The sequence below is a fragment of the Pogona vitticeps genome, chromosome 1 (assembly GCF_051106095.1).
Source record: "Pogona vitticeps strain Pit_001003342236 chromosome 1, PviZW2.1, whole genome shotgun sequence".
In the NCBI taxonomy this organism is placed as follows: domain Eukaryota; kingdom Metazoa; phylum Chordata; class Lepidosauria; order Squamata; family Agamidae; genus Pogona; species Pogona vitticeps.
In genome coordinates, this window is record NC_135783.1 from 332,599,617 (window position 1) to 332,622,121 (window position 22,505).

Consider the following 22,505-nt stretch of genomic DNA (forward strand, 5'->3'; position numbering starts at 1 on the left):
ATTTTTACCCTTCTCCTACAGTTAGTCACCAATGTAAGGATGCTGCAAACTTGGTTTTATGCTGATTTCTTTGCATTCAACCATGCCCCCATGCCTCACCATGCAGAGTCCAGATGACAGCATATTGCTACCCAAACATATCTCTTTTCTGTCCTTTATGATTATGCACAACAATGAATAACACTAAAATTGGTTCTTGCCCAGCTCCTACTTTCCATGGAAAGCATCTCAAAGATTGATCTGAATAAAGATTTCACATTCAAAGGTCTCTGTACTCCAAATTCAATTTCGAAATAATCCATATTGTTTCAGAACTATTGGGAATCTGTCCTTTTCAAGATAATAAACAATTATTTCTGAGCAATGTAACTATTTTTGTGCAATGCACATGATTGCCTGATGACCCGAGATGATAAGTGCAAAAGGAGCTGGGCCCCTTTGCTGCAAAATAATTTTTTTTTGCTGTCCTCTGAAGATGCCGGCCACAGAGACTGGCGAAACGTTACCATTCTCTTCTTCGGTGGTGCCCTGGGACTGCAGTTTGCCCGAGGTCACACAGGCTGGATCTTCTCGCAAGGTGGCACAGTAGGGAATCAAACTGTCAATCTCTGGCTCTGCAGCCAGATACCTGAACCACTGAGATATCTTATGGGTCACCTCAAATGAAACCCCCATACTTCCAGAAGACTTCAGCATCCTTATTAGTGATACTTTCCCCTCCATATGTAATAATTTATATGTATTATTATTTATATGCATCATTATTGATAAAAGGTTTTGTACGAACACACACACACTCTTTCCATGATGGATGTCCCAATATTAATAGTAAATCTGTAGCTGAAAAGAGGATGAACTCTGTCTCTGCATGCAAATGAAATTCTCATGAACTTTCAGAATTGCTCTGAAACAGAACTGCAGCTTTTAACATGCCAATAATTGTGTCCTTTGTTTGTGTCTGACAGTGAAATTAGCTAGAGCACAGTAGACTTTCCTCCATTTTAACTTCTTCATCCTGTAGCTGTGCTGTGAATGTATTGGGGGGGGGTGCTCCAGGAAATGCCTTTGAATGAACTATTTGGTAACAATCTGATGGATCCTAATTAAGAGATTTCTGGACAACTATGTGTCAAAGAACAACCTTTCTGTTGTTTTTTGTACTGTTGTTCAAGAAAAAGTCAAATTACAGTGAAATTTGGAGTTGTTGTTGCTGTTTAGTCGTTAAGTCGTGTCCGACTCTTCATGACCCCATGGACCAGAGCACGCCAGGCCCTCCTGTCTTCCACTGCCTCGCAGAGTTAGGTCAAACTCATGCTGGCAGCTTCAACGACACTGTCCAACCATCTCATCCTCTGTCATCCCCATCTCCTCTTGCCTTCACACTTTCCCAACATCAGGGTCTTCTCCAGGGAGTCTTCTCATGAGATGGCCAAAGTATTGGAGCCTCAGCTTCAGGATCTGTCCTTCCAGTGAGCACTCAGGGTTGATTTCCTTCAGAATTGATAGGTTTGCAATTCAGGGGACTCTCAAAATCCTCCTCCAGCACCATAATTCAAAAGCATCAATTCTTCAGTGGTCAACCTTCTTTATGGTCCAGCTCTCACTACCATACATCACTACTGGAAAAACCACAGCTTTGACTATTCGGACCTTTGTTGGCAAGGTGATGTCTCTGCTTTTTAAGATGCTATCTAGGTTTGTCATCGCTTTCCTCCCAAGAAGCAGGCGTCTTTTAATTTTGTGGCTGCTGTCACCATCTGCAGTGATCATGGAGCCCAAGAAAGTAAAATCAGTCACTGCCTATATATCTTCCCCTTCCATTTGCCAGGAGGTGATGGGACCAGTGGCCATGATCTTAGTTTTTTTGATGTTGAGTTTCAGACCGTTTTTTGCACTTTCGTCTTTCACCCTCATTACAAGGTTCTTTAGTTCCTCCTCACTTTCCGCCATCAGAGTGGTATCATCTGCATATCTGAGGTTGTTGATATTTCTTCCGGCAATCTTAATTCTGGCTTGGGATTCATCCAGTCCAGCCTTTCGCATGATGTATTCTGCATATAAGTTAAACAAGCAGGGAGACAATACACAGTCTTGTCATACTTATTTTCCAAATTTGAACCAATCAATTGTTCCATATCCAGTTCTAACTGTTTTATTCATTCATTCATTCATTCATTCATTCATTCATTCATTCATTCATTCATTTATTCAAATTTTACCCTGCCTCTCTAGACAGCGTCTACTCGGGGCGGCTTACATAGGTTAAAACACATCAAAAATACATAAATAAAAAAACAATTCTTACAATTAATTCTAAACAGCACATTTCCAAGATGGCAGGACTCAAGAAGAGGGAGAAAAAAATCACTTAATTCGCTGGAGGGAAGGCCGGTTTAAATAGCCAAGTTTTTAACTGGCTTTTGAAAATGCCCAGCGACGGTGCAAGCTGAATTTCAGTAGGGAGAGTGTACCACAGCCGAGGGGCCACTGCCGAGAAGGCCCGGTTTCTTGTTTTTTCCTTCTGGGACTCCCTCAGCGTCAGGCCCCTCAGCTGTCCCTGATGGCAATGTCGGGTGATTCAGGTAGATCTGGGTGGGAGAAGATGATCTGCCAAATATTGTTGCTTCCTGTCCCATGTACAGATTTCTCATGAGATAGATAAGGTGATCAGGCACTCCCATTTCTTTAAGAACTTGCCATAGTTTGCTGTGGTCCACACAGTCAAAGGCTTCTGCATAGTCAATGAAGCAGAAGTAAATGTTTTTCTGGAACTCTCTGGCTTTCTTCATAATCCAGCGCATGTTAGCAATTTGGTCTCTAGTTCCTCTGCTCCTTCGAAATCCACCTTATACTTCTCGGTCCGCATACTGCTGAAGCCTACCTTGTAGGATTTTGAGCATAACCTTGCTAGCGTGTGAAATGAGTGCAATTGTACGGTAGTTGGAGCATGCTTTGGCACTGCCCTTCTCTGTGGTTGGGATGTAGACTGATCTTTTTCAATCCTCTGGCCACTGCTGAGTTTTCCAAATTTGCTGGCATATTCAGGGTAGCACCTTAACAGTGTCATCTTTTAAGATTTTAAATGGTTCGACTGGAATGCCATCACCTCCACTGGCCTTGTTGTTAGCCATTCTTTCTAAGGCTCACTTGACTTCACTCTCCAGGATGTTTGGCTCAAGGTCAGCAACCACACTATCTGGGTTGTCCGTGGCATCCAGATCTTTCTGGTATAATTCCTCTGTGTATTCTTGCGACCTCTTCTTAATGCCTTCTGCTTCTGTTAGGTTCCTACCATTTTTGTCCTTTATCATGTCCATCTTTGCACAAAATGTTCCTTTAATATCTCCAATTTTCTTGAACAGATCTCTGGTTTTTCCCTTTTTATTATTTTCCTCTATTTCTTTACATTGTTCATTTAAGAAGACCTTCTTGTCTCTCCTTGCTATTCTTAGGAAGTCAGCATTCAATTTTCTGTAACTTTCCCTCTCTCCCTTGGATTTTGTTTCCCTTCTCTTCTCTGCCATTTGTAAGGCCTCGTTGGACAGCCACTTTGCTTTCTTGCATTTCCTTTCCTTTGGGATGGTTTTTGTTCCTGTCTCCTGTACAATGTTATGAGCCTCCATCCATAGTTCTTCAGGCACTCTGTCCACCAAATCTAGTTCCTTAAATCTGTTCTTCACTTCCACTGTGTATTCATAAGGGATTTGGTTTAGATTTTACCTGAATCGCCCAGTGGTTTTTCCTACTTTCTGCAGTTTAAGCTTGAATTTTGCTATAAGAAGCTGATGATCAGAGCCACAATCAGCTCCAGGTCTTGTTTTGCTGACTGTATAGAGCTTCTCCATCTTTGGCTGCAGAGAATATAATCAATCTGATTTCGGTATTGCCCATCTGGTGATGTCCGTGTGTACAGTCGCCTCTTGTGTTGTTGGAAAAGAGTGTTTGTGATGACCAGCTTGTTCTCATGACAAAACTCTATTAGCCTTTGCCCTGCTTCGTTTTGAACTCCAAAGCCAAACTTTCCTGTTGTTCCTTTTATCTCTTGACTCCCTCCTTTAGCATTCCATTCCCCTATAATGAGAAGAACATCTTTCACTGGTGTCAGTTCTAGAAAGTGTTGTAAATCTGGTCAATTTCAGCCTCTTCAGCATCAGTGGTTGGTGCATAAACTTGGATTACTGTGATGTTGAAAGGTCTGCCTTGGATTCGTATTGAAATCATTCTATCTTTTTTGAGATTGTATCCCAGCACACCTTTTCCCACTCTTTTGTTGACTATGAGGGCTATTCCATTCCTTCTGTGGGATTCTTGCCCACAATAGTAGATATGATAATCATCTGAATTGAATTTGCCCATTCCCGTCCATTTTATTCACTGACACCCAGGATGTCAATGTTTATTCTTGTCATCTCCTGTTTAACCACATCCAACTTGCCAAGGTTCATAGATCTTACATTCCAGGTTCCTATGCAGTATTTTTCTTTGCAGCATCGAACTTTCCTTTAACTTCCAGGCATGTCCACAGCCGAGCATCCTTTCGGCTTTAGCCTAACCACTTCATGAGCTCTGGAGCTACTTGTCCTTGTTCTCCGCTCTTCCTCAGTAGCATGTTGGACGCCTTCTGACCTGAGAGGCTCATCTTCCAGCGTCATATCTTTTAGCCTTTTTTTCTGTCCATGGAGTTTTCTTGGCAAAGATACTGGAGTGGCTTGCCAGTTCCTGCTCCAGGTGGATCACGTTTAGTCTGAACTTTCCACTATGACCTTTCTGTCTTGGGTGTCCCTGCACAGCATAGCCCATAGCTTCTCAGAGAAATTTGGAGTACTGCAGTACAATTTGAAGTGAACAGTACTGTGAGGCTAAGCAGTCCTCCAGCAAAAAATTCATGGGTTCCAGCCTGGTTTAGTCATTTGTGGCAGCTTTATTTAAAGGCCCTATATCAGTCCCTACTGCACCTTCTCCTGTGTTTCCAAGTGGTTGAGTTCTCTAGGCACAGCTAATCAATCTGGGATCCCAGTTGACTTCACTGGGATTCCTGAAAGTCCAGGTCCAGCAATGTGAGTGGGAAGTTTGAGTCCCAATATGTGGGGCAGTCCTTTTGGGGGGGGGGGGCTGGCAAAATCTTGTGATGGGAAACATCTTCTGTGGTGCTGCTCCTCCCAAAGCACCCTTTGCCATGCCTGTTGCCACTTGCATCTCCAGTACCAATACTGGTCTGGGGACAGGCTCCACAGCTCCCATTGGGCAACAAGGATGCCAAGGCTGAGGTAATGCCAGGTCTGGTTGGGTGCTGTGTTTTCAGATCCCCTTCCCTCTTCCTCAGTCAAACAAGCTGGGTGGGAAGAGGTGGCTTCCCTTTTTCTTTGTTCCTGTTTGCACACAGAAGATGTGGCCCCAGTGCTCAACTGCCTCCCCCCCATATCGCCCCTTCAACTGACATGGCTGATGATGATGACCGTGAGCCCTTCATCTCCTACCCTCTCATTCCCACCCATGTACCCTCCTCCAGCTGTCCCACATCAGGCAGTGGCCCTTCCTCCACCTGCAGCAGCACTTATCCACTTGCTAGGCAGCTGAAATACTTACTCTTTGCCTTACTCTTGGCTTTTCTGGGCTTGTGCAGTGAGGCCAAATGGCCTGCTGGAGAGGCTCAAGGTGACCCCCTTATAAGTACTTAAAACAAAGCAAAGGGTATTTGTTAAAGCTCTTCTCTGTGCTAACCTGCTCTCCTCTTAGGAACTTTCGGCAAAATCTCAAGAGCAAGCTAACTGCAATGCAGTGTCTTGGACATGACATTTCCTGCCATTGCCAGAATAAAATATGGGTCATCATTTCTGCATTCAAGGCATGCGTCTATCAAGGAGAGAATCTGTTTTTGCTAGTCTTTGAACTCTGCAGGCTGGGAATATATCAGTGGTGGTCATCTGAAGGAACGCAAAGGCATTACTTTCTTTAGAAATATCAAATACAGCTGACCCTCAGCGGTGAGACTTCAGACTATGGGAATTAATTGTCTGTGCCAAGACAAGACCTCTAAGGAATGATAAAGGAACATTTCTGTCACTGATCTATGCCACTGCACATCAGAAAAATCTTGCCTCAAAGCATCATGGTAGCAATCAAGAGGCGAGCCAGGAGTTGGGAACCAGTTGCTGGGGATACGAACTGAAGAGTAAATTAGAACTAGAGGCCAGAACCTTAGGGCAGGTGCCCTCTATTGCTATGCCAAAACAACCCGACTGGGGAGGTGATGTCTGCCATTCTACTCCAGGAAGCAAAAGAGGCCAGCCCTGTTCAGGAAGACTTCTTTGCACTGAAAAAAGAAGCTCTGTTATACCTCTCCCTGCCCAAGAAAATACAATTGCCAGCCTGAGGGCTAAATTACATAAGCTTCATAATTAGAAGGTGTTAAAACATTCTCCCTCCAAAGATATAAAGCTGCCATATCTGTAGGGCAATTTACAAACAAAGCGTGTCTCCTAATGGCAGTCCATCAGACAAAACCAAGTTCATATGTGATTTCTGGAACTGAGAGAACTCCTCCTAGGATAAATAAAAACATTTTTAACACCTTAAGGAAGATCTACTTGCAAACCTAGGTGACCTGTCTGAGAACACAGCTCAACCTCCCCTTCATGAAGGACAGTATACACACACATTTTTATTGATGTTGGATAAACAAATGGTAGCAGCCTTGTTGGTTACAGGAACCAAACTAACTTTATGAGCATAAAGTTCTTACTGAATCCAAATGTCAGGTGACCCATTGGCCTCCAATGAGCCATCCGAGCCCATTGCTGGCTATATCGTGGGATGGCAGGAAAATAGGATGTACCCTGAGTGCAATACCATTAGGAGAACCTTTTACCACCTGTTTTGAAGAGCAGTGCCCTTCCCCTGAGCTAGATATGCCCTTGTTGTCCCCTCCAGAATCCCCACTGGACCCCCAACCTGGGAAAGGTACTCACCTGCCCACCCACCCTCTTCAACTAGATCCAGCCCTATGTTTACAATCACCCTTACCAAATAAACCCATGATGAGAATCATTGACAAAAAAGTACATACAAGCAACTTGAACTACTGCTGCAATTATGTGTAAGTGCTATTATCCTTGAATATTTTTTAAACCTAATTCCATGAATGAAACAGAAGGAAGGGTGTCCAAATGAAAACTGAGTTGGAGAGGGCTGTAGAGGCAAATACATACTCTCTAGGCCAGTGATGGTGAACCTTTTTGAGCCTGAGTGCCCAAACTGCAACACAAAATCAACTTAATTTATTTCAAAGTGCCAATACTGCACTTATCCATAGTCTGAAATTTTGAAAACGATTAAAAAAAGAGAAAAAACTAGAAATAGGTATTTTCACATTGAGCACATTACTGAAAAGTACTGCAGATCATTGGGTAGACATCCGTTTTTATTTATAGACATTTTAACTTGAATCCTACTGGGACTTGCATAAGAGATGAGTAACTTGTCATGGGTACCTGCAGCTGATTGATGAAGTGCTGGGATACATCCTGGTTGCACAAATCAGGCAAATGACCAGCTACGTGACCCAGACACTCCTTGGCACCTTTCAATTAACCAGGGCACGTTACTCAAACCTTATGCAAACACCAGTATGCAAGCACCTACCTGTACATATAATAGGTGCCAGCCAGCCATAACCAAAGGCCACCTAAGGCTAATGATGGCACCAGCAATGGAGAATGTGACGGGAGCAACTTAGTTCAGAGGCTGGCAGCAAGTCTGGTATGCAGGATTTTGCAGGTTCAGTCCCTGACAGCCACACTTCAAAAGGTGCTGGAAAAAGGAATTTATAGGAACAAATACCCCAATAAAAACAGTAAACAAAAGCAACACCAAAAACTCGTTCAAAGCAAGAAGGCACAACAGTCCATTCAAGATCCCAGCCCAGGCAGCCAGTTCATAAGGGAAAGCTTGCCTGAAGAGAAACGTCTTTGCCAGTTTGTGGAAAGACAGCAAAGATGGAGCAAATCTGCGTTCCAGTGGGAAGGAGTTCCAAAGGCTGGGAGAGTCTTTGAAACACAGCTGCATCTCTGATAGTGCAGGGATGGTGTTAAAATATTCATATGTGTTTCAAACATTTAGGTTTTTTTTTTCTTAATGGGCTCCTTATAATATCTTTTGCATGGCAAGGGCAAGAAAAAAATGTCCAAAAAGAGGCAGAAAAAAGGGTCAAAGGCTGCATTGTGTAACTGTGCCCATCCTTATTCATTTATTACTTCCATATTTTTCCCTAGCTCATGGCTTAAGAAAGTTCCTTTTGATGCAAATGCTGGAAGATAACCTTGTGGAGCAACAGCCTAGAATCCTGTCAGAAGGCCAACATGGGGAGATTTAACGATCAGAGGGATTGGTGACAGGGGATACATTAATAGGCCACAAATAAAAAAAAAATAAAAAAATCATGCAAAATGCAAGCTTCTGTGGTTGAATCACATGATCAGAGGGACTGTTGACATCATCTTCAGGACTCAGCCAGTCCCGAGGGTGCTGCTGCTGCTGCCTTGGGAACCCAACCCCACTCTCCTGGGTCTTTGTGACCTCACAGAGCCCCATCTCTCTGCTGGCAGATAAAAGGGGCTTGCTGGGCAGGGCAAGAGGCCAGAAGGGGGGGCCAGTGGCCAGAGGGCAGTCTGGCAGAGAGAGCAGCAGCAACTGAGGGGGACCCAGCCCTTCTGCCCAAGGCAAGTTCTCTCAGGAAAGCAGATGAACTTGCTAAGTGGGCTTGTGAGTTAACAGCTCGAGGCTGGCGGGGATCTGTGGCTTGAAGCTGGCTGATGTCAGCGATAGACCGGGGGGAAGTCGGTGTACGTTGGCAGACAGAAGTTGGTGGAATCTGCCTGCAGAAGCTGGCTGATGCTGCAAAACAGAGACCGGCAGAGGTTGCCGAATGAAGCTGGTGGACATTAGCCTCCTGAAACCAGCTGGCGGAAGCTTGGTGGATATCAGTGGATGGAAACCCAACCGTGTGTGTGAATTGCTGGTGGAGTGAAGGTGTGTGTGTGTTGGGGGGGTGGTTGATGTGTGTGTGTGTGTGAATGGGCTGGCTGGTGTTCCATCGGGATGTCGCCGGGGTGTGTGTGTGACCCAAGCATTCAGGAGCTGGCGGAGGCTGGCTTCAGAAGTGGAGTGGAAGAGATGAACAGGTGTATATTCCTGGTGGAAACCAGTGGATGTTGGCAGGCAGAACTTCGGGATGAAGTTACCAAAACATTTGTCAGTGAAGCCGGTTGATGGCAATGGACGAGCTCGCCTCTTAGTTGTTTTCTCTCTCTCTCTCTCCCGTAGGGCCCGAAGCATCCTCTTCCCCAGGGGGATGTGAAGGACCAGAAGGCAGGCGTCCTGCTGGAGCTGAACTAGGCCATTGTCTCCGCTCAGGATACCCGTTTAGCCTCTTTTCCAAAACCAATAAAAGAATTTTCCAGAACAGTTTTGAAATGTCTTGTTTGTCAGGGACTGTCATGGGATTATCTTCCCCATCCCCTCATTATATCTGGGGCCCAATGCCTGGGGTGGTTGTTTGTGAAATCATGGTGTGGGGCCTTGTGATGTCACAGGAATTGGGAAGATAATGTTTCATGCATGTGTGAGGGAGTGAGCTAGGCATTGTGGGTTCCCTGTCTGAGCTCCTGAGCAAGTATATTATGTGTAGTGTTGGACAGATGCAGGAAGCCAGTAAGCCCTGGTGCCATTTGGAGAGGGTTGGAGTTGGGTACCCAAACACTATGGCCACCCTGTAACAATAAACAAGACTCACTCCTTCCCTTCCACCACTGCTCCTCACATTTGTTTGCTTGGCCTGGAGATTCAGGGGAGCCGAGCCATTTCCTGGCAGAGCAGCTCATTCTCTGAGACCTGGCAAGCCTCATCTTCATCATCAACACCATGAGCAATCTATGGACAGCTCCTTGCAGAGTACAAGTGGGAAGAAAATATGCCACTTTGAATAAGCTTCCTGTCCAACCTCTCACATCAGTGCCACAACCGAGGAAATGGAGATGGGCAATGATTTGGAGATGAGTGTACATTAAAATTCATGTGGATCCATGCCATGGATAGATGGCAAAAATATACTAGTACTGCAAAATCTGCTGCTTGAGTGCAGTGGCTGCCTCTGAGTGCCTAGTGCAGTGATGGTGAACCTTTTTGAGCCCGAATGCCCAAATTTATTTCATAATGGCAATACTGCAATTAAAATCTGAATGCTGAAGTTTTAGTTTAGAAAAAAACAACTGCTCCTGTACTGCAAGGTTTAAATGCTTGTCTCTCCCCCCCCCATGGGCGGTATTAACAATAAATCCTTACTGGTCCTCCAATCCCCTATTGGGCTAGACTGGTAATGGTTGCCATCGCACCCCTCCGCTGGACCACTGCATCAGCAGAGGGGAGTGCTGAAATCCAGGATCAGAGGATTGGTAAGTATTTCTCTATGGCAACTTATGGCTCATGCCCAAGCAGCCATTCTAGGGAGCCCCACTCTCCTGCTGGCCAAACTTGCTCCTGATTGAGTGACGAGAGAAGTAGCAGCAAATGTGGTGATGCGACTGACTGCAATGGCTGTTTTGAATCAGCCATACAACTGCAGGAAGATGGGTAAGGGCGATCGCTGAGCTGCCCAGATGCTGGGCTGCATACCAGGCCACCAGCACGTCAGCAAAGGATACGAGCTCCTATTTCTTTTATTTATATATTTAGCATCATTTGCAGCCCACCTTTCTCCCAGTGAAGGAGAATCAAGGTGACTCACAAGGTTAAAACAAGTAAAATTAAAACACGGTAAATTATACATTATTATTATAGTGTAATTTATTTTTAATGTGTAGTTTATTCTGTTTTTAATTTAATTTTGTTGTTGTTGATATTGTGAGCTGCCTGTGGTCCTCTCATGGGCTTAAAATATTTTAAGTGATTTAAAACATTTTAAAACTTTAAAAAAAATTACTTAGCTAAAAACCAGTATCCAGGGGCTCAATAATGGCTATCAAAAGTCTTCCTGAAGAGGCGAGTCCAACTATTGGTGAGAGGATAAAAGGGATGGGGCTAAATGCCACCATGGGGATGTTAAAGCACCCATTAAAACAGTGTTCTAGTCCTCATGAAAACTATGGCTATTTTTTTGTTTTCTGAATTTAACTGTTTCAACAGCCTCTGCCTCACAGAAGACATCACAGGGAGGCACAGCCTTCACCCCTTGAATTTGTAGCTTGATGAAACTTAAAAAAAAAAATTTCTAGCAAAAAATTTGCTTTAAAAGATATAAGTCATTGTAGACAGTTGTCCCACTATCTCAAGTACTGTATACGCAGAATTGGCAATATTAAGAAATTAATTAATCATTATGAGGCAGATGATTGACACGCCTTTTAAAATAAATCTGAACATGTGCTACTTGATGAGTTTAGCTTCACGTAAAAGATTTAAGTTTAATTTTTCACAATATATGTAGTTTACAGTAGTTTAGTTTTGTGCTTGGCAAAAATAAAATTCATATTGAAACCAGTACAATGCCTTTTGCATGCTTACACATAATTGATTGGATGCAAAAAGCTCACAATCTTAAGCAACGAATTAGTAATGCTGTATAACAATAGTTAGCATTGTAGAATGTGCAGTAATAAATTCCTCCATAAGCATATCCACCCAAAGTTTTTCCTTATTTAACAGCACTTGTAAAAGACTTATCTGTAGAAATAAATGTATGAGCCCTTATCACTCTATGGATGCCTTTCAAGAACCAGGTGCTATATTTGGTGTCAATCTGTTTGTCTTAACATAATGCCAGCGACTAATATGATAAAGGGCCATGAACAAAAAGGGCTGAGCCGATTCTTGTAAACTATCTATGTGCTCACGGGGGAAATCAAGCTGGTAAAAGCAGAAGTCAGATCAGGATATGAAAAGTCCAGGTTCTTAAAAATCGTTTCTGCTTTCTCTCACAGAAAGACAGGTAGGTGCACAAGCAGCTTTAGAATTGGCTTCTAAAACCATCATTGACCTCTGCTTCAACTCAGCATTAACACATACCAAAGTTTTTTTAAAAAAAAACCCTTGAACTATGGCACCCCTTGATGACCTGATCGTGTCCTGATATGACACATTAGAGTGGAATTTTGAGTTTTGCTCCTTAGTGATGGTTAGCCATAAATATTTGTGGAAAATGTAAAACAGATACATCACTGCTTCACTAAGAGTTATTCAACTATTACCAATCTTTTGTAAAACTCAGGGCAAAACTTAAATGGATAGGCAATCATACTTTCAGCTTGCATTTGTATATTTCAGCTCGCATTTTTAGCCAAATCTCCTTCTTTGTCCTCAAGAACAATAAAACCAGTTACAGTGGTGCCTCGCTTAACGATTTTAATTGGTTCCAAAAAAAACATTGCTATGTGAAAACATTGTTAAGCGAAACACCATTTCCCATAGAGATGCATTGAAAACTGGATAATCCGTTCCAATTGGAACGGATTACCATCCTTAAGCGAAAATCCCCATAGGAAAAAACGTTAAGCGAAACCCATTGAAATGCATTGAAGCCTATTTCAGTGGGGGGAAAAATTCACAAAAAATTCAAAAGGACTCAGAACAAAGCCAAATTAAGTTAACGAAGGTTTTATTAGGTGCACTAACGATTCCAAGCATTTTAAACATTTTTTAAACATTTTAGAATATTTTAAAAATAGCAAAAACGGGGCTGTAAAAAAAAAACGTTAAGCGAAACAAGGGGACCTAAAACTGTCATCGTTAAGTGAAGCATGGTCCCAAAATCGTTAAGCGAAAATCCATAGGGAAAATCGTTAATTGAAGCACAAGATCACTCCGAAAAAGCCATCGTTAAGTGAATTTTTCGTTATACGAAGCAATCGTTAAGCGAGGCACCACTGTACTTCCTGACAGTAGTTTCTGTATAGTGTTAGGAACTGGAGGTTAGTCTTAAAAATGCACGGAAATTCTGTCTGGTTCTACTTACTGGCCAATTCTGATACCCAGGTTGCCTCTCCATTCCTTGAACCATGATCTCGAAAACAGGCAGTTCAGACAAAACAAGATTTATTTCAACTGGGAAGAAGTTACAACAGAAGATTGTTCACTTGGCTGGCTTCCTTCAGGGTAGTTAACTTCATTAGCCTTGGATCAATTCTATTTTGCTCTACACCTCAAGTTGACAGCACTAGGGTTTTGGAATCGACAGCCAAGATCACAGGTGAGTGCCATGTGTTGCTGAATCTTGAGGCCTGCAAAAGCCAGTATGCTCACAGTGTGGGCAGGGCACGTGGCGTATTTGGCACCTGGTTGAAGTGGACCAGGACCAGTGCCAGGAGCTGCTCTTGGTGGAGCCAATGCTAATGTTCCTTTTGACATTTCTGCCTCCAGTAAAATGCTTCATGTCTCCTAGGTTTAGTTCCGTTGAAATTGCAACAAAATTAGACACTGAGGGACGAAAATGGCCCCGTTTTGAAGCATGAGGGTGTGTAAAATCCCTCCGTAAGCTAATATTTGCTCACCACCATATGTCAAAATTAAAAAGTACTCTCTTATAATTCTGCAAAGTTGTGTCCTATCCCTGCACCCTGTGTGCCTGTCAGATAGACATACAAATACACAGACAGGCAGGCATATTAAGCATTGAAAACTGCTCAGTAAAATCCCTTTAAAACAATTCACAACACATTTAATAGGTCAAATATGCAACTAGAAACAAACAAATAAACTTCCAATAAAGTGTTTTAAAGCTGCCGAGAATAAAGAAGGCCTTTGACACCAACATTTGGAAATTGTTATAGTTACCCATTTATATGAAGGAGAGATGACTGTATGACATTTTCTTATTATAATCAGTAAAGGTTATATAAATGGTTGTGCAAATGGTCATATAAAAAGGTTTGGTAAATCGGTCAGGTAAATTTTGCTAATTTCACATCTCTACTAGGGAATTTTGGGTTCTCTTGGATGGGTGTAGAAGCTAAAACATGCTATTTCCTCAGGAATCTATACTTGGCAGAAGTGATACATGGGCCTTTGCAAAACGTAACATCCCATCTACTGTAAGCTGTTGTCTCTTGCCTTAGACAAGGCCTCGTGGTGCAGCGGTTTAACCACTGCACCACGAGGCCTTGGAGCCTCGTGGCGCAGTGGTTAAACCGCTGTACTGCAGCCAAAACTGTGCTCATGACCTGGGGTTCAATCCCAGGTAGCCGGCTCAAGGTTGACTCAGCCTTCCATCCTTCCGAGGTCAGTAAAATGAGTACCCAGCTCGCTGGGGTGGGGTGGGGGCAATATGTAGCCTGCATAATTAACTTGTAAACCACCCAGAGAGTGCTTGAAGTGCTATGGGGTGGTATATAAGCAGCACGCTTTGCTTTAGAGGTCATCTCTGTGTAGGAGAAGACATTATAGTTCCAGCTGACAGAGATTCACCCCCAAGGAAGCCATATCATCATCTGAGCTCCTCAGACCCCTTTTAGCTGTTTGCTGACTCAGACTGACAAGTCTAACCTGAAGGGAACTCACTGTTGTTATTGGCTCAGGCACACCCTTGTGTAAATATCACGAGAAGGTCATGGAGGCAGCTTCCTTTTCGAAGGAAGACGAGGAATCAAGGAGTCAACAGAGCTGGAAATTGCAACAGGGGATTACAAATGCAACAAGAATTTAAGCAAAATAAAGGTGAAGGTAAATAAAGGCATTTTCTGTTCAAGAGAAAATATCCTGGTATAGCTGTTCTTTGCTTGGCAAATATCACTGATGTTTTGTTATGAGGTTCAGTGAGGTGTTTTTAATTAAAGTGTTATTGAATTTTAAGAAATACATTGAAATCTGAAAGCTCCTCCCTCAATTCTCTTAGGAATAAACTATTGCAGCAGCTAAAACAGAGGAATTTGACCAAACTCCGGGAGGCAGTGGAAGACAGGAGGGCCTGGCGTGCTCTGGTCCATGGGGTCATGAAGAGTCGGACACAATGACTAAACAACAACAAAACAAAAACAGAGGAAACTGACATGGGAAACAGGCCTGTTCCACCAGACCCATTAAATAGCTTATTTTTTTTCTTCTTTCTTTATCTTTATCGGTTTGTAGAATGGCACTGTGATGTTAGGAGCAGGCATTCTTCACATGTAGTGAAGTTTTGCTCTAAGGACATTTTGGTCAATGAAATGTTGTGCTACCACATGCCCATTTCTGGAACATTATTTTTTCTATCTCTTCTTCCCCTACTGCACACAACCCTCAAGTATGCTGAAAACCTGCAAAGTTCCAGTAGTCCTTTGGAGCAGATATTAAGGGCTTGGAGGGAGGGAGAATTGCATGCCCCCTCCAGTCTCATAAGGAAAATAGTTCTAACAGCAGAATTAAATAATTGGATCTACTCCATTGCTTTCACCATCTCAGTCACTGACAAAAGAATATGATGCTTGCAATTAGCACTTGAAATGTAGCATTTCCAGGAATCAAACCCATGCCACAATCTTGTTTTGAAAAACAGACATCTATTTGCTTGTCCAGTATATCTCCTAAGAGGTCAAATTTAGCACAAGTGTCTGGATAACATGTCAGATGACACTAGACAGTATCTGTTGCAGAGCATGCCACCCGAGCGTGTAGCATTTAACTTAGTTAAAAATAGACATCTCCTGAACAAACATGACAGGCTTCCCAATTATATCTAATACTGTGATAAACAAACTGTACAGGAGCAATTACAAAAATCAAATATAAGTGGGAAAGACTTATCAGAAAGCAAATAACCTGAAAGACAGTAGAGCATGCCTGTCTAATGTTTGATGATCTTGGGGTATTTAAGGATGTGTGTAACTACAAGTACAGTAAATTTAAAGCTATTGTAAAGACATAATGGGCAAAATGTCAATTGCTCTCTTAATAAAATTAAGAGAAGGAAAATAATGTCTGCATGATAAGATTACATCTATTTAATTAACATTAAGTAGAGGTCACTTTTACACATCAGATGATTCCAGGAGTCTCTGAACTGCTATCAAAAATACATTACTTAACATTGCTAGAACACCTCAGAGTGGTGCCATTTTATCTTAAGGGGAGAGTGTTTTGTTAACACCTTTGTCACAAGGTGGGATACTCTGCAGGAGTTCTGCTGTAAGTTTGAATTATGATAGTATATTATCTTGTATACGTATGAAATTAAATAGTGCAATTAAAACAGTTTGTTCTGCTTCTTAGGCTTTCATTGCTTGACCCCTTTCTGATGATTCCATTTGATCCAAAAGGGTTATGTGCAAAAAATTAGAGTGAAAAATATTCACTGCTCTGCGTGAAGGTAGAAAGTACAACTAGATCTAATTAGGAAATTTTTATTATTCAGCAGCAAGATCCAAATCTGATTCAGAAGACTGTGATTACGTAAGTGCCTTTAGGCTTGAGGCTTGGTGTAATGGTGCAAGACCCACCGTCAACAAATCTGCCAAAATGGTTTCAGCTTGCGCAGAGAAATCTACAAAATAGCACAAAGGCCAGTTGGAATGTCATTAATATCTCAGGTGACCTTGAGTAAATATGCTACAATATTATATGACCAGAATAGGTCATTTTCCACTGGGGGAATTGGCTTCTGCTGCATGGAAACTTCTACAGCATACTGGACTAGAAAGAAGTGTCTTAGCATCCAAACTTATATACCACACGATCTGGGCAAGACTTATCTTTCCAAGCTTCCCCTTGCTGAGAATGGCATGCCCTCCGATAGCCTAGCCTTTTTTTTCAATTTAAAGAACAAATTACCATGTGAGAAAAATTACCTTGGAGTGATGGATTTATGGAGGAAGGTTGGTGTGGCGACTGGCCACATCACTCATGTCACTCATATTCATAAGCTGATTTGCATGAGCCTATGAGAGGGCTGGAGAGGCGGAGTCAGCAGCTACATGAGGCTTGGTGGGAGAAGGAGGAGTCAGATAGGGTTGGTTAGTCAGAGAGATAGAGCTGGTTACAGATATAGGTAAAGAGGGTGGTAATGGAATTACAAGCGAAAACAACTATATACTGAGGGAACTGTTGATGAACTGCTTATGTATACTGAATATCTGAAAAAGTTTGTTATTACTCATTCTGCTTCACTTCAATAAATAAGTTCTGTTTCTGTTCACAAGACAAGTGTTCTGACATATATCATTTATATTGTGGATTGAAGTAATCCACTGGCGGCAGCGAGAAGAGAACACGACATGCACCTTTTTTGAGGGAAAAATAAATGGGGCACGTGGGTGTTGTGACAAATTGGTGTCAGCTTGTGGGATACGTAGTTTTAGTCCTTGGTTTGGTGAAACAAGCAGGGGCCATGAGGGTAAACTTTACAGTTGGCAATGGGGAGAGAGTTCAACACTTTGCCATATATCCAAGTTAACCTGTCCCATTGCAATTACTTTTCCTCAGAACTCTTGTTGTGGGTTTATTATACGCATTATTGAGCTCCTAAAAGAGCCCAAGCTCCATTCTAAGTCTTCCTCCCCCTTCACTTAAGATCTGAGAATGTGAAAATTATATAGCGTTATAACAATATTACAATGTACTGTAGGGAGTCAAACTTCATGTAACAATTTCCAGTTCACTATTTCCCCCAGAAAAGCAACCTTTATGCTACACTCATGAGCAGGTAAAGAGATCTCTTAGTTGCCTGAACAGTCTACAGTATGTATAGCTATCCTGGATAGAGAACTTCCCTGGGAAGTGCAAGGGAATTCTCCCTAGGCCTTGACAACAGCTGTGTGCAGGAAGGTAATTGTAGCAATTTAGAAAGATCACAGTCCACTCTGTGTTTCCAACTTTTACGGTTGGATCTGGGTTTCTTGCCCACACAGGCAGCTCTACAATGCAGGATTCAGCTAAAACATTTGGCTGCACTGAAAAGTTTTAAAAGTCACCAGAGTATATTTGTCCCCCTCTCCCCAGGAACAAGTAACTGGAGATTATAGCACATAGGAATTATTGAAGACAAGGTTGCTTCCCCTTCTTTTATTCTTAAAGCACTGCAACAGTGACAATTACAAAGGAAAATGCTTCCCCATGATTTTTCCAGTGACAATTACAAAGGAAAATGCTTCCCCATGATTTTTCCAGAAGAAATTGTGTGGTTTTTTTTTGGGGGGGGGTGATCCAGCTAGGAGAACACAGGTAAGGCAATATCAACACAACTGCTGTCTCCTTTACAGGGTAAAAAGCCATTCCACATTGTCATTTCTGGGACCTCTGATGTCAAAGCCTCTAACACAATGATGGTTCATGTCCAGAACATGGGATGCTCCCCCCTCCAAAAAAAATCCCAGTCCATGAGTTGCCCCAGCTTATATCATAAGGATGGGGAGCTCATTCCAGCAAGGCAGAAGGAAGGAACAGTAGTGTGTGTTATATGTTTTCAGAGCTGTTGTAAATGTTTGTGGCTACCATAAATTTGTCATGGTAGCACAAAGTTCTCTATCTGTTGGAGGAATAATTGAGGTTGGGGGGTGGGGGGTTAGGGTTAGGATTAGGGTTAAGGTCTATTTAAAAGACCTTGAAGTGATTTTTTTGAACACCTGGTGGCAGCAGTGTAAAAGAGGGGATTGTTTGCCTTCGTGTGCTCTGAGTCCTGACGGTCAAGAAAGGGGCACGAGGGTGAATGCCAAAGGGGGCTTGGATCCAAACCACCCCTTGATTCATTTGTCTCTCACCCTGTCCCATTTTGTTTCTATCTCTCTCAACACCAAAGCTCTGATGTGTTCATTACGGTCCCCATCTTGTTTCTGTCTCTCTTGGCATCAAACTTCTGGTGTCATGGAGGACTCTGGCCATGCTAGTTCAATGGGCCTTCTCTAGTTGGAACTTACTACTGGATTTCAGCCATTTGATTTAATGTGTTAATGTCCAGATTGTCCCTTTTTTTTTAAATGGGGGAATGGCATTTTGTAAGTAATATTCTTTCTGCCCCTAATAGAGAGAAATATGCAGATTTTGCTAAATTCTTATCACAATCAAACTGAAATGAAGTTCGTACACATGGCTATTCCCTGGCATTTGCCCACATATGATGCATGCTATGGGCAGATCTGAGTAGAAGAAAAAATATATGAAAATAAATGTGGTGCATAACCTCCAGCAACACCTACGTTTGGGAAGCAGTGAGGAAGAGTGAGGCTCAGGTAATGATCCTTGGTATGAGAAATAGCATATAAATGAACCCCATTTTTGTCTGTAAAATGTTGCAGGTCTTAAATTAGAGGAAGGATTGATGGTTTTTCCTTCAGCATTTTTGATACACAGAGTCCAAGGCTGGGGAGGGAAAGAGAGCTTGGCAGACTCTACTGGAAGCAGAGTTTTCAATTTCCTTTAGCATGGGGTTGGCAGATTTCAAGATTGTATCTTCCCGGTTGCCTTAAAGGGATGTCCAGAGAAGTGGGTGTGAGAACAGTTCCCACAAACTGCTGCCAAGTTATGGCCCACCCCATCATTTGAGATGAAAATTATTATTCATAAACTTCCAGCTCAACCCTTTGGAAAGCCCAGGGCATGGGACAAGACATGGCCCTTTAAAAATAAGCAAACATAATTCGGAACATGCATGGTAATTCTAGACGTCTTGTTTTATTTTATTTTATTCATATGCTTGCCTTTCCCATAACTAAGACCTAAGGAAGCCTACCTCGGTTTCTGACTCCCACTAAATAGTCTTCTAGACATCCTATTTGGTGCCCTCAGGATAAAGCGTGAAATAGTTCTTTCTTGATGGATTGCAGTTAAAAATGATGCATACATGGGAAAATAAATCCCCTATCAATCCTGGGATTTTAGAAACAGCAGTTGTTGTAAGGAAGTTTGGCACTTTCTCTTGGCAGAACTCTTGCGTTGTTAGCAACTGCATGAAAGACCAACATGCAGACTGTTCTACGAGAAAACTGTGTTCATTACGGTCCCCATCTTGTTGCCAGGGGAGCCTGCACCTGTATAATATCTGGCTGTGACACAGCCTAGTACAGCAGACTGAGGCAAAGAGGCAGTCCCGAAACAAGCAAAACCAGGGAGCTGGACAGGGGACAGATTGGATTTGTCTCCAGTGTGGAAGGGATTGTCACTCTCGAATTGGCCTTCTCAGCCACACAAGACACTGTTCCAAGACCTCCATACAGAGCACGATACCATAGTCTCTCGAGACTGAAGGATGCCTACCATGACACAGCCTATAAACACATGAATACCCATGTCCACACAATGAAATCTGGGTTCACAACATGACATGGAAGGAAAATGTTCACCTTTTATTCTCTTTACTTTGGAAAGAGTAACATATCAGTTCTTCTCTCCTTAATTTTTCCTTCCTCCATGGCTAGGAGGTTCATCTGTGTCTCCTCAGCACATGTTTCTTTGGGAGAGGCTATTGTTAGTGGTAGAGGACCTGCTTTTTAAACAGAAAGTTGTTCAGTACTTGCCATCTCCAGGTAGGGCCATGAAGGCATCCTACTCAAAATTCTGGAGACAAGGGTCATGGTGGACCACACAGAACTAGGTGGACCAATGATCTGATGTAAGGAAAAATCCTATGTTCTTGATCTGCATTTAGCTATTTATCTACTTACCAATTAAGGACCGTGTCATGTGGCTATCTAGTACTATTTACCTTTCTATCTCTTTATTTATTAGGCACAGACTTTTTCATCTGAACTTCCCACATTCCCTCAGAGTCTTCCAAGTTGCCCATGCCTGATCATTTTTTCCTGGAATATATAAATAAGTCTACTGCTTTTCCTCACCTGGGCATTCTTCCTTTTTAAATATTATAATAATTTGTTGTTTTGGTTTTTTATATTGTTTCTTTTTAATACTGTAATCCATTTCAGATCTTTTTTAAGGAGAAAGGCATATAAATATTTTAAGTAAATAAAGCTCGTAGATAAAAACATCAACAAGAACAGCAAAAAACAGAACAGTCCAATTTTTTTTAAAAAAAACCTCTTCAGCAGGTAATTATGAAGAAAAAGCCTGACTAAATAGAAAGGTGTTTGCCTGCTTGTGGAAAGACAGCGAGGATGAGCCAGCCTGGACTGTCACAGAAGGGAGTTACAGAGTTCAACAGCAGCCACAGAGAAGGCTTTCCCTCCTGTGCCCACTAAATAAGATCTTTAGAGAAAGGCCTTCTCTAAAGATCTTAAAACCCAGGTGGGCTCATAAAGGGAAGTTCAGTCTCTGAGATAACTTTGAACTAAGCCATTCAGAGCTTTATACTGTAGGTCAAAACCAGCACTTTTGTGTCTGGAAATGGACCGGCAGCCAGTGGAGCTGCTGTAATAGGAGGGTTGTGTAATCCTTATCGTTGTCGTCGTTTAGTCGTTTAGTCATGTCCGACTCTTCGTGACCCCATGGACCAGAGCACGCCAGGCCCTCCTATATTCCACTGCCTCCCGGAGTTGTGTCAAATTCCTTATAACCAGCCCCAATTAGCAATCTTGCTGCAATGTTTTGGACCCGCTGAATTTTCTGAACACTTTCCAAAGGCAGTCACACCTAGTGTATGTTACAGTAGTCCAACCAAGATATAACTAAGGTACGTATCACTGTGACTAGTTGCAGTCCAACAACATATGGAGGGCCACACATCCCCCACCCATCTATTTTTTTTCATTGAGTGTAAATTGATTAAATTTAATCAATTCATTAATTGACTATTTTACTAAAACACATACCCAGTCTTTGGTTGAGTAGCAGGTCTTGCAATATGTGATCAAACAGCAGTTTTGACTCCTGGCCTGGTCCTACTTCCCCTCCTGCTGTGTGGACCTCAATCACCGACGATTTGTAGTAGACGGATGACAGGGCCTCTTAATGAAAAGTCAGAAGAGGCTAGGGCTGGTTTGCCTTCTACTGCATCAGGTTATATAAAGCTCTTGCACGGCTTGTGAACTTGCAGCTTTACGTCATTAATGTGATTAGTGACAGAAATAAGAAAGAGCCACTGTTAAACTACTTCTCTTATTAATGGCTGGTATCTACCCTGTTTCCCTGAAAATAAGCCCTAGTATGATTTTTCAGGATGCTCGTAATATAAGCCCTACCCCCAAAATAAGCCCCAGTTCAGTGAAACCCCGTTCTCCAACCCTAGGCAGCAAATAGAAGACATGACTGTATTTAAATAAATGTAGATGTTTGTACATGAAAAAAAATAAAACATCCCCTGAAAATAAGCCCTAATGCATGTTTGGAGCAAAATTTAATACAAGACCCTGTCTTATTTTTGGGGAAACACAGTAGTGGCCTGGTCCCATGGCTAGAACTGCTTGTATTATTAGGGTGGGGAAAAATAATAAACTCCCCTTTCTCTAGTAGCTTCCCATGCATCCACAAAACATCTTCCAGAGGTCTGATAAACCCTGCACTTTTTGTTTTCAAGGAGTATGCAAGGCTGCAGGGAAGAAAGGAAAAGAAGAATGCTCCAGTGTGCCAGCACTGGGGTGCTAATGCAATTTTGGGATTTA

At 42.4% G+C, this 22,505-nt stretch overlaps 1 long non-coding RNA gene across 1 annotated transcript; it reads right to left on the reverse strand.

Annotated features, from left to right (window-relative positions):
• Positions 1-1,929: 1,929 nt before the first annotated feature.
• Positions 1,930-21,793, reverse strand: LOC144586081 (uncharacterized). Its single transcript, XR_013540804.1, has 2 exons — positions 21,717-21,793; positions 1,930-2,051 (listed from the first exon to the last, which is right to left on the reverse strand). It is a non-coding gene; the product is annotated as an uncharacterized LOC144586081 (long non-coding RNA).
• Between the last annotated feature and the right edge of the window lie 712 nt (positions 21,794-22,505).